The sequence below is a fragment of the Phyllobates terribilis genome, unplaced genomic scaffold (genome assembly GCF_046119375.1).
Source record: "Phyllobates terribilis strain yellow unplaced genomic scaffold, ASM4611937v1 Scaffold_10__3_contigs__length_209671492, whole genome shotgun sequence".
NCBI lineage: Eukaryota > Metazoa > Chordata > Amphibia > Anura > Dendrobatidae > Phyllobates > Phyllobates terribilis.
The window spans coordinates 147,919,299-147,938,070 of record NW_027362770.1 but is presented as its reverse complement, the minus strand read 5'-3'; the positions used below and the strand labels follow the sequence as shown (position 1 = coordinate 147,938,070).

The following is an 18,772-nucleotide window of genomic DNA, read 5'->3' as shown; positions in this document are numbered from 1 at the left end:
TCGTCATACTCTTGAATTTGTGGAACTTGACTTACCGGCTGTGGCAAATTAAAGTGTGAAAACGTTTTTCCATGCAGTAGGAGGACATTTTGGACATATTGCATGGCATAAGATTCGCAATTTTGACAATTTCCACTTTTGTTGTGAAGACGTAAGCAGTAATCTTCAATTATATGTTCTTTGAAATTTGTCCAAAGTTGAGCCGGATTTGTAGGCGGTCCAAAGACACAAATGTAGGCAAACAATTCACGAAGTTTCTTAGGCATATGTAGGGTAACTGCGTCTTCTAAAGTAAGTGTCCACATAGTATCATCCAATAGAAGTCCTAAAGCCAAAGCTGCAGCTTTAAATGTATCGTGCAATACTCCATTAACTGTTTTCAAATCTTCGTAACTTCTAGCTCCTTTGACATGCAGTAGTAACAGCCGAAGGCAATATCTTTCTTGATCCTTGACACTAACAGTATACATGCGTCCAATTATTCTGCTAAGTCCTCGTTGTCTTGGCTTCCAAGTTTTATTCCAAACGTAATGCTCTGGAATCTCTCGATACAAGTACTGCCTTGCGTTTTCGTCACGTTGGTTCAGAAAAAACCATTCCATTAATGTTGACGTTGTGCTTAAATTTTTTGAGACATTTTCGACTTAAGCATTTTCAAAGAAATAAAGCTGCTGTTGATTTGGTAAATGAATAGCTAAACGTATAATGGCATGGGACTGTGAATGCATTGGAAACGCAAATATTCTCCAAGCAGCTTCTGGAGCACTGACATATCTTGAGTCAACAAACCGTGATGATTCATCGTGATTTACTGTTTTCTGTTGTATTTCGACGTTAGCTTTGTCATGCCCCTTGTAGATGTACTTGAAAAGATATTTAACACTTTTTATTGAAGCACAGATTTCAACATTGATGTGACAGTTGTAGCGTTTTAATAAGTACGGGTTGTATGGAACTATCCTTGAGTTATTTATAATCTTTTTGTTGTGTACAATGTTATCAATCAGTTGTCGCCGGTAGGATGGGTAGCCATCCAAATCTTTAACAGTGTGCTGTTTCAACTGCTTTGGAAACCCTTTCGCACACTTTCCATTTTCCATGCATGGACTTTTTGGATTTGCTACACCGCATGGGCCATGAACCATATTACAGATTACAATATTATACAATTCAGGATACTTTTCTTGGTTAGGAATTTCAGCCCACACTATGTTGTCAATTTCGTCCTCCTTGCGAAACTTGGAATCCGCGTCTAAAATAATTAGTATATGCGCATGTGGGAGACCTTGTTTCTGAAACTCTATGATGTGTACCATTGCTACGACTGTTCCAAAAAGCCCATTTTTGATGTCTTCAAAAAGGCTGTTGAGTTTTAGTCGAAATACGCGTGCAACTAAGTCTGGCCTGTGTTCAACTTGCTGCCAGGGTTGTAGATTTTCGGTAATTTCCGGCCATTTAGGATTACAGGTCATTGTTAAAAAAATGTCAGGTCTTCCATACTTTGTTACTATTGCCATTGCATCTTGATAACGCTGTTGCATGTTGCGGGGGCTACCTTCAAACGACGACGGGAGAATTACTGTTTTTCCAATTGGAATTCCTTTTTGAATGGATTGTTTTTGCAAATGTTCTTGAAGAACGCAGTAGTCTTCAACTTTAAGTTGTTTTTGGTTCATTCGTATGAAATTGAGCCGATTAGCTTCAATTTTAACGTATGCGTCGACTAAGTACTGTTGTGTCAGTTTCCCACCGTTTAAAATAGGATTGAAGTAATTTCGCACAGACAGAAGAAAACTGTAGTACTGTAGTTGTGAAATTCTTCTTGAAGTTCCTTGCTGGTGTAGGTTTTCATGCCACCCTTGATCACCGCTTGGAAAGAATAGCGGATACAGAAGAGCATCAAGGTTGCTGTGCAAAATGCTAATTCGTTGTGTTTCAGGAACAAAAGGGTTGGTTTGGTCTGGCTTAAGATGGACTAATATATCCCATTGAAAAGGAGGCTCTCCATCATCGTTTTGAAAAACAACTGCGACCTCACTTACACGTGGTTTGTTGTAGCATCGGGGATCTTGTTGACGTTCTTGTTTAATGGCCATGATAATAGAAGGCATTTCCGTCCCATTTTGTATAGCTCTCTGTTCCTCCTCAGCTTCGACGTCTTTTAGCATGCGATATGCGGCAGCAAATGGGCTGATTGTTTGTAAATGTACGGCAATTAGGTTCATCAGTTCTGCATTACACTTTTCATTTTCTTTTAGGTTCATCCTTTGTTCTGTAGCCTCATTTGGATCAAAGATGTATAAGGCTGAGTTCACACGATGCGTTTTTCATGCGTTTCCGCGGCGTTTTTGCAGCTGCGTAAACGCCGCGGAAACGCATGAAAAACGCATGGTAGAAGGGCAGCAATGTTCCCCAATGGAAATCCGCATGTGCTGTGCCCATGATGCGGATTTTTCCGCAGCGTAAACGCTGCGGTCAAAAATCCGCAGCATGTCAATTAATTTTGCGGAAACGCTGCTCTTTTGCCGCCATTGACTTGCATTAGACCACATGGAATCCGCATCACTGTATATGTTGATGCGCTTTTCATGCGGTCTAATGTGCGGATGGTACCCGGGTGTGGATGAGAGGACTCTCATCCAGACCCAGGTACCATTAAAAAAAAAAAGAATAAAATAAAAAATATATATATTCTCACCTTCTGACGGCCCGCGCTGCGTCCTGCCGGCTTCCCGCGCACTTCGCGGTTGAATGAAGGACCTTCGCTGACGTCAGAGTCATGTGACGGGTCACGTGACGCTGACGTCGGAAGGTCCTACAGTCTTCACTGCCGGCAGCCGGGACCAATGAAGCAGGACACCGGGGGCCATCAGAGGGTAACGTATAGATTTATTTTTTATTTTTTGACATCACACACTATATAAATCCATGCCGGCTGCATGGATTTATATAGTGTGAAGTTGACAAGCACTTTCCAAGTGATGCTAAAATCGCTTGGGAAGCACTTGTCAACCCGCAGGCGGAAATGAAAGTGAAGACCGCTTCATTTCCGCATGTCCCTGGCAGGAAACCGCATGTACAATCCGCATGCGTTTTTTCCTGCCAGAGAGATGCAGAAACGCTCAGGAAAAAATCCTGAGCATTTCTGCATCGTGTGCACATACCCTAATTGTGCAAATGTTGGTGGTTGTCCTAGTTCTGGGTGAAGTGTTCCAGTGCGGTGGTAGATCTGGCCATGAATTTTAAAACAATACGGTCCGAATCCAGGGGGCTGTGCAATGTTAGCACCAAATGAAGCAAACGCATGAGAACTGTTGATACTTCTGATATTTTCCATAAAATTTCTACTGTGTTCATGCGTTCCTTTCATCAACTGCTCAAGCAAATCTGAGTAGTGATATCTTGGTAGCATAACTTTTCCTTTTTGGCAGCATTGAGTAAACTGATTGTCAGATGGTTTTTCCTCAATGAAATTCAGAGAGTCGCTCTTAGAACAAACTACATTCATATTCCCATAGTAGTGTTGAATAATTATAGTTTCATTGTCTGGTGCAAGTTGTTGAATGTTCTGCTGGGTTTGCCTTAGTTGCTAGAGCATTCGTTTTTGATAAATTTGGCGATCGTGTTGTTCTCGGTTTGTCCTGGATTCTGGAGATTCACTCAGCCGACATTGTCTATGGGATTCCGCATCGTGTTCCTGTCTAGCCGCAATGTGTTGTGGTGTTTCCCGTTCCCGACGTTGTCTGTGAGATTCCGCATCCTGGGCTTGTCTGGCGGCAGTGTGTTGTGGTGTCTTCTGTTTCTGACGTTGTCTGTGAGATTCCGTATCCTGGGCTTGTCTGGCGCCAGTGTGTTGTGGTGTCTCTTGTTCCCGACGTTGTCTGTGAGATTCCGCATCCTGGGCTTGTCTGGCGACAGTGTGTTGTGGTGTCTCCTGTTCCCGACGTTTTCTGTGAGATTCCGCATCCTGGGCTTGTCTGCCGGCAGTGTGTTTTGGTGTCTCCTGGTCCCGAAGTTTTCTGTGAGCTTCCGCATCCTGGGCTTGTCTAGCGGCAGTGTGTCGTGGTGTCTCCTGTTGCCGAATGTTTCTGTGAGCTTCCGCATCCTGGGCTTGTCTGGCAGCAGTGTGTTGCGGTGTCTCCTGTTCTCGGCGTTTTTTTTTGAGATTCCGCATCCTGGGCTTGTCTGGCGGCAGTGTGTTGAGGTGTCTCCTGTTCACGGCGTTTTTGGTGAGCTTCCGTATCCTTGGCTTGTCTGGCGGCAGTGTGTTGCGGTGTCTCCCGTTTCCGACATTTTCTGTGAGATTCCGCATCCTAGGCTTGTCTGGCGGCAGTATGTTGTGGTGTCTGTTGCTCTCGACGTTGTCGTTTTCTTGCTGCTTCTGCTGCTTTTCTGTCTTCCTCCATGGCGTATTTTCGCTTACGACCCTTTATAAAACAGGAAGCGTAAAGAAGTATCTCTTCAGCGCGCTGACACTGGCAGAACGTGTTCAGTAACCCTGACTGAAGTCCCTCGCACAGTGTGACAGAAGTCCCTCGCACAGTGTGACTGAAGTAAGTCCCTCGCACAGTGTGACAGAAGTCCCTCGCACAGTGTGACAGAAGTCCCTCGCACAGTGTGACAGAAGTCCCTCGCACAGTGTGACTGAAGTCCCTCGCACAGTGTGACAGAAGTCCCTCGCACAGTGTGACAGAAGTCCCTCACACAGTGTGACAGAAGTCCCTCGCACAGTGTGACAGAAGTCCCTGGCACAGTCTGACTGAAGTCCCTCGAACAGTGTGACTGAGAAAACCTGCTCAGTACGTTATGAGCAGTTTGTGAGTCACATGACCACATGGGCGGAGTTAGCCCTGCTATCTCCCGAAGGTGGAGTAGCTATTTGAACTCTTGCGGTAATTGGCGGAAGAGCGTGTTTAAATTTGGCGCGAAAATCTGTGATTGCTCGTGGGCGGCGTCCGCGACCAATCATAGAAGCGGGTTTTAAATGTCGCACGCCGTGTTACTAAGGAGCGGACAGCGTGTTTGAATTTAGCGTTAAAATCTCTGATTGGTCGCGGCAGGAGAGCGCGACCAATCAGCGAATTGTATTAGTGAGGACCGGGGAGCGGCTGCCTGTGCGGCTACTTCCGCTGCGAGAAGCCGGGAGATGATCCGCTCCCCGGTCCTCCCTTGGCACCCTAGCCGCTGATCTCCCGACAGTAGCCGCATGGTGTTACTAAGGACCGCACATTTGTGTCCAAAATCACTGATTGGTCGCGGGCAGAGTCCTCGACCAATCAGCACAGCAGTGTATAAATGTGGCGCCAAGATCACTGATTGGTCGCGTGCAGCGTCCGCGACCAATCAGCACAACAGTGTTTAAATGAGGCACCAAAATGGCTGATTGGTCGCAGGCAGCGTCTGCGACCAATCAGCACAGCAGTGTTTAAATGTGTCGGCAAGATCGGTGATTGGTCGCGGCCGCTATTTAAATGTGGCGCCCAAATCGGTGATTGGTCGCGGGCAGCGTCAGCAACCAATCAGCACAGCGGTGTTTATATGTGGCGCCAAGATCGCTGATTGGTGGCGGGCAGCGTCAGCGACCAATCAGCACAGCAGTGTTTAAATGTGGCGCCCAAATCGGTGATTGGTCGCGGGCAGTGTCTGCGACCAATCAGCACAGCAGTGCTTAAATGTGGCGCCAAGATCGGTGATTGGTCACGGGCAGTGTCAGCGACCAATCAGCACAGCAGTGTTTAAATGTGCCGGCAAGATCGGTGATTGGTCGCGGCCGCTATTTAAATGTGGCGCCCAAATCGGTGATTGGTCGCAGCCAGCGTCTGCTACCAATCAGCACAGCAGTGTTTAAATTTGTCGGCAAGATCGCTGATTGGTCGCAGACGCTGCCCGCGACCAATCACCGATTTGGGTGCCACATTTAAATAGCGGCCGCGAACAATCAGCACAGCGGTGTTTAAATGTGGCGCCAAGATCGCTGATTGGTGGCGGGCAGAGTCCGCAACCAATCAGCACAGCAGTGTTTAAATGTGTCGGCAAGATCGCTGATTGGTCGCGGCCGCTATTTAAATGTGGCGCCCAAATCGGTGATTGGTCGCGGGCAGCGTCAGCGACCAAGCAGCACAGCAGTGTTTAAATTTGTCGGCAAGATTGCTGATTGGTCGCGGGCAGCGTCTGCAACCAATCAGCACAAAGGTGTTTAAATGTGGTGCCAATATGGCTGATTGGTGGCGGGCAGCGTCTGCGACCAATCAGCACAGCAGTGTTTAAATGTGTCGGCAAGATCGGTGATTGGTTGCGGCCGCTATTTAAATGTGGCGCTCAAATCGGTGATTGGTCGCGGGCAGCGTCTGTGACCAATCAGCACAGCAGTGTTTAAATTTGTCGGCAAGATCGCTGATTGGTCACGGGCAGCGTCCGCGACCAATCAGCACAGCAGTGTTTAAATGTGGCGCCAAGATCGGTGATTGGTTGCGGGCAGCATCAGCGACCAATCAGCACAGCGGTGTTTAACTTTTGCGCCAAGATCACTGACTGGTCGCGGCCGGAGATGGCGACCAATCATCGAATCGTATTGGTGAGGACCGGGGAGCGGAATCGTATTGGTGAGGACCGGGGAGCGCCGCTGCCTGTGCGGCTACTTCTGCTGTGAGAAGCCGGGAGATGAGCGACTGCTCGCAGCAGAAGTATCCCGACCCGCAGCGCCGCTCCCCAGTCCTCCCTTGACACCCTAGCCGCTGATGTCCCCACAGTATTCGCATGGTGTTACTAAGGTCCGGACATTTGTGTTAAAAATCGCTGAATGGTCACTGGCGCTGCCCGCGACAAATCCCCGATTTGGGCGCCAAATTTAAATATCGGCCGTGACCAATCACCGATCTTGGCTTCACATTTAAACACCGCTGTGCTGATTGGTCACCGACGCTGGGCGCGACCAATCACCGATTTTGGCGCCACATTTAAATAGCGTCCGCGACCAATCAGCACAGTAGTGTTTAACTTTTGCGGCAAGATCAGTGATTGGTCGCGGGCCAAGACCGCGACCAATCACCGATTTGTGCGGCACATTTAAATAGCGGCTGCGACCAATTGGATGTCAGCGCCGTTCCCCGGTCCTCCCTTCACACCCTAGCCGCATGAATGTCAGCGCCGCTCCCCGGTCCTCCCTTGACACCCTAGCCGCTGATGTCCCCACAGTATCCGCATGGTGTTACAAAGGTCCGGACATTTGTGTTAAAAATCGCTGATTGGTCGCCGACGCTGGGCGCGACCAATCACCGATTTTGGCGCCACATTTAAATAGCGTCGGCGACCAATCAGCGGTTTTTAACACAAATGTCCGGACCTTTGTAACACCATGCGGATACTGTGGGGACATCAGCGGCTAGGGTGTGAAGGGAGGACCGGGGAGCGGCGCTGCGGTTCGGGATACTTCTGCTGCGAGCACCCACTCATGTCCCGGGTTCTCGCAGCGGAAGTATCCGCACAGGCAGCGCCGCTGACATCCATGCGGCCAGGGTGTGAAGGGAGGACCGGGCAGCGGCGCTGACATCCAATCTTGGCCCGCGACCAATCACTGATCTTGCCGCAAAAGTTAAACACTACTGTGCTGATTGGTTGTGGACGCTGCCCGTGACCAATCAGCACAGCGGTGTTTAAATGTGGAGCCAAGATCGGTGATTGGTCGCGGCCGATATTTAAATTTGGCGCCCAAATTGGTGATTGGTCGCGGACCCAGCACAGTAGTGTTTAACTTTTGCAGTAAGATCAGTGATTGGTCGGGTCCGAAGACCGCGACCAATCATCGAATCGTCTTGGTGAGGACCGGGGAGCGGCGCTGCCTGTGCGGGTACTTCCGCTGCGAGAACCCGGGACATGAGCGGGCGCTCGCAGCAGAAGTATCCCGACCCGCAGCGCCGCTCCCCGGTCCTCCCTTCCGCATGGAGGTCAGCGACGCCGGCGGTCCTTCCGCTGCTGCCGGCCGGGAGATGAGCGCCTCGCGCCGGTCATCTCCCGGCTGCATCTCCGTCCCGCAGATGGGTCCGGCGGTCGAGGTCCTTCTGCTGTTACCGGCCGGGAGATGAGCGCCTTGCGGCGCTCATCTCCCGACTGCATCGCTGCTGAGCTCCGTCCCGCAGATGAGCCACTAACGGCCACCATCTTTTTTCAGAAATCTCGCGGCGCTGATTGGCCGCTGCCGGACCAATGAGCGACGCGGGATTTCCAGGACAGACAGAAAGACAGACAGATAGACAGACAGACAGATAGACAGACAGACGGACAGACAGACGGGATAAGACGATTATATATATAGATATGGCAAACACCTATAACATTTTAGGACCCTCTTATACTTCGTTAACAACCATCCTATGCTTTATTTTTAACTTTTTTTTATAGCACTCTGATTTTTGACATTATTTTATTTTCTTAAGATGTTGGGGATTTATTCAAAACTAGATGGTGGCCCAATTCTAACGCATTGGGTATTCTAGAATATGTATGCGGCCGACAGGGCGCAATCAGCAAAACGGTGTTTAAATTTGGCGGCAATATCGGTGATTGGTCACGGGTGGCGGCCGCGACCAATAAGCGAACTGTGTTAGTGAGGACCGGAGAGCTTGTTTAAATTTGGCGATAAAATCGTCCAATCAGCAGAGCGTTGTTTAAATTTGGCGGCAATCTCGCTGATTGGTCTCGGCCGGCGGCCGGGACCAATGAGCAGAGCGGTGTTTAAATTTGGCGCCAAAATCACTGATTGGTAGCGGTCGCTGGTGGCCGCGACCAATCAGCACAGCGGTGTTTACATTTGGCGACAATCTCGCTGATTGGTCGCGGTCGACCGGCGGCCGCGACCAATCAGCAGAGCGGCGTTTAAATTTGCAGTCTATATCGCTGATTGGTCGCGGCCGGCCACCGCGACCAATCAGCAGAGCGGCGTTTAAATTTGCCGCCCTTCTCGCTGATTGGTCGCGGCCGGCCACCGCGACCAATCAGCAGAGCGGCGTTTAAATTTGCCGCCCATCTCGCTGATTGGTCGCGGCCGGCCACCGCGACCAATCAGCAGAGCGGCGTTTAAATTTGCCGCCCATCTCGCTGATTGGTCGCGGTCAGCCACTGCGACCAATCAGCAGAGCGCTGTTTAAATTTTCCGCCAATCTCGCTGATTGGTCGCGGTGGCCGGCCGCGATTAATCAGCAGAGCGGCGTTTAAATTTGCCGCCCATCTCGCTCATTGGTCGCGGCCGGCCACCGCGACCAATCAGCAGAGCGGCGTTTAAATTTGCCGGCCATCTCGCTGATTGGTCGCGGTGACCGGCTGCGACCAATCAGCAGAGCGGCGTTTAAATTTGCCGGTCATCTCGCTGATTGGTCGCGGTAGCCGGCCGCGACCAATCAGCACAGCGGCGTTTAAATTTGCCGCCCATCTCGTTCATTGGTCGCGGCCGGCCACCGCGACCAATCAGCAGAGTGGCGTTTAAATTTGCCGGCGATATCGCTGATTGGTCGCGGTGGCCGGCCGCGATTGATCAGCAGAGCGCCATTTAAATTTGCCAGACATCTCACTGATTGGTCGCGGTGGCCAGCCACGATTAATCAGCAGAGCGGCGTTTAAATTTGTCGCCCATCTCGCTGATTGGTCGTGGTGGCCGGCCGCGATTAATCAGCAGAGCGGCATTTAAATTTGCCGGACATCTCGCTGATTGGTCGCGGCCGGCCACCGCGACCAATTAGCAGAGCAGCATTTAAATTTCCCGGACATCTCGCTGATTGGTCGCGGCCGGCCACCGCGACCAATCAGCAGAGCGGCGTTTAAATTTGCCGCCCTTCTCGCTGATTGGTCGCGGCCGGCCACCGCGACCAATCAGCAGAGCGGCGTTTAAATTTGCCGCCCATCTCGCTGATTGGTCGCGGCCGGCCACCGCGACCAATCAGCAGAGCGGCGTTTAAATTTGCCGCCCATCTCGCTGATTGGTCGCGGTCAGCCACTGCGACCAATCAGCAGAGCGCTGTTTAAATTTTCCGCCAATCTCGCTGATTGGTCGCGGTGGCCGGCCGCGATTAATCAGCAGAGCGGCGTTTAAATTTGCCGCCCATCTCGCTCATTGGTCGCGGCCGGCCACCGCGACCAATCAGCAGAGCGGCGTTTAAATTTGCCGGCCATCTCGCTGATTGGTCGCGGTGACCGGCTGCGACCAATCAGCAGAGCGGCGTTTAAATTTGCCGGTCATCTCGCTGATTGGTCGCGGTAGCCGGCCGCGACCAATCAGCACAGCGGCGTTTAAATTTGCCGCCCATCTCGTTCATTGGTCGCGGCCGGCCACCGCGACCAATCAGCAGAGTGGCGTTTAAATTTGCCGGCGATATCGCTGATTGGTCGCGGTGGCCGGCCGCGATTGATCAGCAGAGCGCCATTTAAATTTGCCAGACATCTCACTGATTGGTCGCGGTGGCCAGCCACGATTAATCAGCAGAGCGGCGTTTAAATTTGTCGCCCATCTCGCTGATTGGTCGTGGTGGCCGGCCGCGATTAATCAGCAGAGCGGCATTTAAATTTGCCGGACATCTCGCTGATTGGTCGCGGCCGGCCACCGCGACCAATTAGCAGAGCGGCATTTAAATTTGCCGGACATCTCGCTGATTGGTCGCGGCCGGCCACCGCGACCAATCAGCAGAGCGGCGTTTAAATTTGCCGCCCTTCTCGCTGATTGGTCGCGGCCGGCCACCGCGACCAATCAGCAGAGCGGCGTTTAAATTTGCCGCCCATCTCGCTGATTGGTCGCGGCCGGCCACCGCGACCAATCAGCAGAGCGGCGTTTAAATTTGCCGCCCATCTCGCTGATTGGTCGCGGTCAGCCACTGCGACCAATCAGCAGAGCGCTGTTTAAATTTTCCGCCAATCTCGCTGATTGGTCGCGGCCGGCCGCGATTAATCAGCAGAGCGGCGTTTAAATTTGCCGGCCATCTCGCTGATTGGTCGCGGTGACCGGCTGCGACCAATCAGCAGAGCGGCGTTTAAATTTGCCGGTCATCTCGCTGATTGGTCGCGGTAGCCGGCCGCGACCAATCAGCACAGCGGCGTTTAAATTTGCCGCCCATCTCGTTCATTGGTCGCGGCCGGCCACCGCGACCAATCAGCAGAGCGCTGTTTAAATTTGGCGCCAATCTCGCAGATTGGACGCGTCTGGCGTCCGTGACCAATCAGCACAGCAGTGTTTAAATGTGCCATCAAAATTGGTGATTGGTCGCGGCCGCTATTTAAATGTGGCGCCCAAATCAGTGATTGGTCGCGGGCAGCAGCCACGACCAATCAGCAGAGCGGTGTTTAACTTTAGCGCCAAGATCACTGATTGGTCGCGTGCGGAGAGCGCAACCAATCAGCGAATCGTATTGGTGAGGAGCGGGGAGCGGAATCGTATTAGTGAGGACCGGGGAGTGCCGCTGCCTGTACCGCTTCTTCCGCTGCGAGAAGCCGGGACATGAGCGACTGCTCGCAGCAGAAGTATCCCGACCCGCAGCGCCGCTCCCCGGTCCTCCCTTCACACCCTAGCCGCTGATGTCCCCACAGTATCTGCATGGTGTTACAAAGATATATACAACACTGAATGTAGCAGTATAAGACACTGACCATATTCAGACCCGCAAATCAGCAGGCCGATCAATAATCGTGTACTTATTATATGGACCAATGTGGAATGGCAGACCATTCGGTAAGACACATGAATAAAGAGAACCACCGAATGATAGGTCCAATCGAACAAAAGTAATTAATTAAATACCTTTATTAGAGTTATGGTTAAAGTGAAACTACATGCACAAGGAAAGCCGCATTACAGTGACCATACAATGTTGTTATATTGCAATGTGTGCTGGACTATAGAATATGCTGGTGAATACCAGGGTAGGTAAATACAAAACAGATGATCAGTTATACTATAGATGGAAAAAAGAGGAGCAAAATAGGCTTGGATCACCAAATAAACAACTCCAGGTAGCATATGAATGGCCAAATCATGTATACATATTTAACAATATGGAGAGGAAAATTCCTATGTACTCCATATCAATGACCATTCATGTGCCCCATACACATCTATGTAATAATCAAGGTAATCAAAATACTGACTCAGATCATAAAAGAGTTAAGAGTATATACCTGCACACTAGTCCAGCGTATGTAAATGGCACCAAGCGGCGTAACCCCGACGCGCGTTTCGGACACACGTCCTTCGTCAGGGGGTAGCGTCCATATGAACCAGCGTGTATAAGAATACTGATATGACCAATCAACAAGCACCGGATAGCCTACGTAATCAAGGCCACCCGCAATCATTATCTAAATCGGGGCGGGCGCGTGCAGCTGTGTGTCAGCCGATGTATACAAGCAGCGTTCTACATTCACGCATGCGCCGGCCGGAGGGACCGGAAGTCGCGGGCATCGCGTCATGCATCAGCCGACGTCGGGAACACACATGACCCGGGTCACCTGATGCATAGAGACACGTGACCGCAGCCCCACGGAGCACAGACAGCGCATGCGTGTAACGCCTACCCGTAGCCATGGGCACCAATCTGTCCTCCATATTGTATCTGCAACGGGAGATCAAGAAGGCAGGACGAAGAAAGGAGCGAGAGGAGAGTGGAAGCACCACAAAAGTAGAATTCACACCAGGGGAATAAAGGTTAATATGTGAAAATGTATAATGTGGATAAGTGCAATACTAAATAAAGTGAACCATGCATATTCATATAAATATAATATTATATTGAATCCATATGTAGGCAATATTTGAAGAAATGTGTATAAAAAAGAGAAAATTATAAATACATATTATTATTAGTATAGTGAACATATGGTGTGCAATTATATAAGAGACCTGAAGTGGCCATATAAAAATTATTATGATGTGTATATAAAAGGTACTACAAAGTATATATATACATATATATATATATATATATATATATCTACATATACATATATACCCATATCGTAAAGTGCACTCGTGCAGTGATGTAAATAAAGAGGATAAAAAACGGATAAAAGACAGTCGTATGTTTAGAGATAATATTCAGGGGAGATGGTATAACCCCATAAGGAGAGCATAGGTTTGACCAGATATATACAGAAGAGAGCATTTTATAGATTGTATAGATAGATAAGAGAGCCCATACAGAACTCGCATATATTAATATATGCACCAATATGCCATATCACTATGCATATATGTATGTATACAGAATATAAAATATGTATACAGAATATAAAGGGAAAAACGGAAAAGGAAAATAAATCATACTGATATATGTCATCTATGAACCTATATATATGTATACAGATTATATGTGTTTCCCTGGCCATATAGTATATTGGTTAAAGCAGGTCAGTAGTAAATGAATATAGAATATATATAAAATGCTCTCTTCTGTATATATCTGGTCCAACCTATGCTCTCCTTATGGGGTTATACCATCTCCCCTGAATATTATTTCTAAACATACGACTGTCTTTTATCCGTTTTTCATCCTTTTTATCCGCTTTATTTACATCACTGCACGAGTGCACTTTACGATATGGGTATATATGTATATGTAGATATATATATATATATGTATATATATACTTTGTAGTACCTTTTATATACACATCATAATAATTTTTATATGGCCACTTCAGGTCTCTTATATAATTGCACACCATATGTTCACTATACTAATAATAATATGTATTTATAATTTTCTCTTTTTTATACACATTTCTTCAAATATTGCCTACATATGGATTCAATATAATATTATATTTATATGAATATGCATGGTTCACTTTATTTAGTATTGCACTTATCCACATTATACATTTTCACATATTAACCTTTATTCCCCTGGTGTGTATTCTCCTTTTCTGGTGCTTTCACTCTCCTCTCGCTCCTTTCTTCGTCCTGCCTTCTTGATCTCCCGTTGCAGATACGATATGGAGGACAGATTGGTGCCCATGGCTACGGGTAGGCGTTACATGCATGCGCTGTCTGTGCTCCGTGGGGCTGCGGTCACGTGTCTCTATGCATCAGGTGACCCGGGTCATGTGTGTTCCCGACGTCGGCTGATGCATGACGCGATGCCCGCGACTTCCGGTCCCTCCGGCCGGCACATGCGTGAATGTAGAACGCTGCTTGTATACATCGGCTGACACACAGCTGCACGCGCCCGCCCCGATTTAGATAATGATTGCGGGTGGCCTTGATTACGTAGGCTATCCGGTGCTTGTTGATTGGTCATATCAGTATTCTTATACACGCTGGTTCATATGGACGCTACCCCCTGACGAAGGACGTGTGTCCGAAACACGCGTCGGGGTTACGCCGCTTGGTGCCGTTTACATACGCTGGACTAGTGTGCAGGTATATACTCTTAACTCTTTTATGATCTGAGTCAGTATTTTGATTACCTTGATTATTACATAGATGTGTATGGGGCACATGAATGGTCATTGATATGGAGTACATAGGAATTTTCCTCTCCATATTGTTAAATATGTATACATGATTTGGCCATTCATATGCTACCTGGAGTTGTTTATTTGGTGATCCAAGCCTATTTTGCTCCTCTTTTTTCCATCTATAGTATAACTGATCATCTGTTTTGTATTTACCTACCCTGGTATTCACCAGCATATTCTATAGTCCAGCACACATTGCAATATAACAACATTGTATGGTCACTGTAATGCGGCTTTCCTTGTGCATGTAGTTTCACTTTAACCATAACTCTAATAAAGGTATTTAATTAATTACTTTTGTTCGATTGGACCTATCATTCGGTGGTTCTCTTTATTCATGGTGTTACAAAGGTCCGGACATTTGTGTTAAAAATCGCTGATTGGTCGCGGGCGCTGCCCGCGACCAATCACCGATTTGGGCGCCAAATTTAAATATCGGCCGCGACCAATCACCGATCTTGGCCGCTCATCTCCTGGCTGCATCTCCGTCCCGCAGATGAGTCCGGCGGTCGAGGTCCTTCTGCTGGTACCGGCCGGGAGATGAGCGCCTCGCGGCGCCCATCTCCCGGCTGCATCGCTGCTGAGCTCCATCCCGCAGTTGAGCCGCTAACGGCCGCCATCTTTTTTCAGAAATCCCGCGGCGCTGATTGGCCGCTGCCGGACCAATGAGCGACGCGGGATTTCCTGGACAGACAGACAGACAGACAGAGAGACAGACAGACAGATGGGATAAGACGATTATATAGATAGATTGAAGGCATACTGAACCAGCATGGCTACCACAGCATCTTGCAGCGGCATGCTATTCCATCCGGTTTGCGTTTAGTTGGACCATCATTTATTTTTCAACAGGACAATGACCCCAAACACACCTCCAGGCTGTGTAAGGGCTATTTGACCAAGAAGGAGAGTGATTGGGTGCTACGCCAGATGACCTGGCCTCCACAGTCACCAGACCTGAACCCAATCGAGATGGTTTGGGGTGAGCTGGACCGCAGAGTGAAGGCAAAAGGGCCAACAAATGCTAAGCATCTCTGGGAACTCCTTCAAGATTTCCAGTGACTGCCTCTTGAAGCTCATCAAGACAATGCCAAGAGTGTGCAAAGCAGTCATCAAAGCAAAAGGTGGCTACTTTGAAGAACCTAGAATATAAGACATATTTTCAGTTGTTTGTTAAGTATATAATTCCACATGTGTTAATTCATAGTTTTGATGCCTTCAGTGTGAATGTACAATTTTCATAGTCATCAAAATACAGAAAAATCTTTAAATGAGAAGGTGTGTCCAAACTTTTGGTCTGTACTGCATATATGCGCAAATAGAATATCTCTCCCTCTCTCTATATAGAGTTATATATATATATATATATATATATATATATATATATATATATATATATCTTAGTATGGATGTTGATTATATATAATAAACACAGACACATACCTATACATTTTCTAAAATAAAATTATATACCAAGTCAGCAATATATAATTAAATCTGTGTATTGCATCCAATATGTTATTTTACTTCTATTTACATTAGTTTGAACACAATATAAAAAAAAACCAACAACGTTAAATCATGTTTTCAGGATACACCAGAAATGGACCAAGGATAATTTTTATTAAAATTTGCTATCAATATTAATAATTGATATTTATTTATAACTCGCTTTAAATTGTAAAATATTATAATGTATATTTCTTTTTAATTAAAGGGTAATAATATAATTCGATATAAGCTATTATTCACCAATATATTTCATTAACCTGCCACAAAAATAGCTAAAGAGACACCATGTAGTGTAAAATAAGTGGAGAAAAAAAAAACCCACAAACACTTTTTTTCCGCTTCCTAGTTAAACAGAGAAGTGAACTGATCTTCGGCTTCTACTTAAAACTTATGAAGGAGACAATACATCTGCAGCGCAGCGTTCCCAGAAGCCCCTGAGAGGCGCGGAGTAATACATTTGCATAGCGGTAAGAACACAAAGGAGCTGATTAATTGAAATCCTCACAATGCTCCGGCCCTGTTATAAAGCAACCGCAGGAACTTGACAAAACACACATACTGCACAAATAAAAATAATGCTATGCTTAGTGGAGAACTGTAATTTTATTCTGTGCCATAAATGGGGAGGGAGAGAAAGTCAGCAGCGCTCGCTGAACAATGTGCTGGGAGGTCGGGGGGTCACTCATTGAGCGCGAGGAAGGAAGGAGAGGGGGGATCTAAATATTTGCTTACCTCCAAATGAGCATTTAATACGGAATTCATAGATGGGACGGGGGACACGGACTAAGACCCTAGAGGATGAAAAGGAGCCTCATTTGCGGCTACTACTTGCCAATTAGTTGGTCATTTTAAATGGGAATGTACTTACAGGAGGGACGACTTCTTTATGAGAGAACTCGCCCAACACTGTGCGCTTTCATCGCTATTGTGCAAGAGGCAGACACTTGTCCGGGGGGGAAGAACACAAGCGCCATTGTTTATCCCCCTTGTATTTCCTCACAAACTACTTTTATATCATCCTTTTATTGTGATTGCAAAATGAGCTGGCAACCTGAAGCACTTCAGCTGATGCAAAACTACAAATCCCAGCATGCCCTGACAGCCACAGGTTGTTCACGCCCTGCATTATAATGACTAGCAGCTTGTTAGAAACAATAATAGTGATCAACCTGCGGCACTACAGCTGTTACTCGACCCTGCATTCTTATGACCAGCATAGACTCAATAAAGTAGGGGTGAGCAACCTGCGCCACTACAGCTGTTACTCAACCCTGCATTATAATGACCAGCATAGACTCAATAAAGTAGGGGTGAGCAACCTGCGGCACTACAGCTGTTACTCACCCCTGAATTATAATGACCAGCAGCAGGTTAGATACAATAATAGTGATCAACCTGCGGCACTACAGCTGTTACTCACCCCTGAATTATAATGACCAGCAGCAGATTAGATACAAAAATAGTGATCAACCTGCAGCACTACAGTGCTTACTCACCCCTGCATTATAATGAGCAGCATAGACTCAAAGTGGGGGTGAGCAACCTGCGCCACTACAGCTGGTGTGAACAACCACAGTTTCTCATGAGCTTAAAGAGCTCCTGTCACTTTCAAGAAAAATTGAGTCACATACCTTGTAAAAATCCTTGATCTCCCCTGATTCTGCGGCTTTTTTCCATTTTGCGCTGTCGCTCCATTGCAGAGATATTCACACTAGTTTCTCCACTAGAGCAGTATGTGAAATCTCAGCTTTCAGTCCAACTGGGCGTTTCTTCCGAGTCTTTTCTGGGGGCGTGTGCTTTCACCTCCCAGTCTGACAGGGAGTGACAAAAGTGCTTGCCCCCAAAGAAAACTCCCAGTTGGACTGAAAGCTGAGATTTCACATAGTGCGCTCCAGAACAAACAAATGTGAATATCTCTGCAATGGAGTGACACAGCACAAAACGGATGAAAGCGACAGAATGAGGGGAGCTCAGGGATTCTTACAAGGTTTTTAACTTTTTTTGCTCAAGTGACAGGTCCTCTTTTAAATGCCACAGGTTGCTTGCTCCTATATTATAGCTAACAAGCTGCTGATCTAGATAATACAGAGGAGATCAACTTCTCACTGTCAGGGCATGCTGAGAGTTGTAGTTTCACAACAACTGTAGTGCTGCAGGTTGCTCACTCCTGCATTACCTATCTAACCATTTGCTGGTTGCTATAAATCAGGGTTGAGCAACCTGCGGTACTACAGCTGTTGGAGAGCAAACACCCAGCAGGTAGGCTCACCCCTGCATTACACTGATCAGTGGTGGGGTTTATACAAGATAGCATTGGTGGGACTTTTAGTCCAAAGACAGATGAGGCCCTTGTGTATTGTTCAAGTGTGATTTACATATTTAAAGAAATATTCCAGTTTTCTGAGAGTAACGTTATAACGTTAAAAATGTATCTTTATTGGTCAGTTTATTTAGCTTCTGTAGTAATTTGGTTTTCAAGATCCCCTTGCACAATATTTTCAGTGTTCACTTGCTTACAATATGAAACGTTAGCCAACTTTCTAAATTATCTTCATTAAAAACTTTCTATCATTTTACTTTTGCAGAGTATTCAAGTTCTTTATCTAGCTGAGTGCTCTGGAAAAATGTTACTAATCAGTCAAGAGATCCTGTTCCTGGTTCTGACGGCTCTTTTTGCTTTTCCGCCCCTTCTCTCAGTGTTAAGAGATTAGTGTTGAGCGAATTTGTTCGGTATTTCAAATTCGGGTTCCTGTTTGGGGTTCCAGCT

At 47.3% G+C, this 18,772-nt stretch overlaps 1 pseudogene; it reads right to left on the bottom strand.

Annotated features, from left to right (window-relative positions):
* The window catches only part of LOC141164058 (DNA-directed RNA polymerase III subunit RPC2-like), a 104,940-nt pseudogene that overhangs the window by 12,311 nt on the left and 73,857 nt on the right, over positions 1 to 18,772 (bottom strand).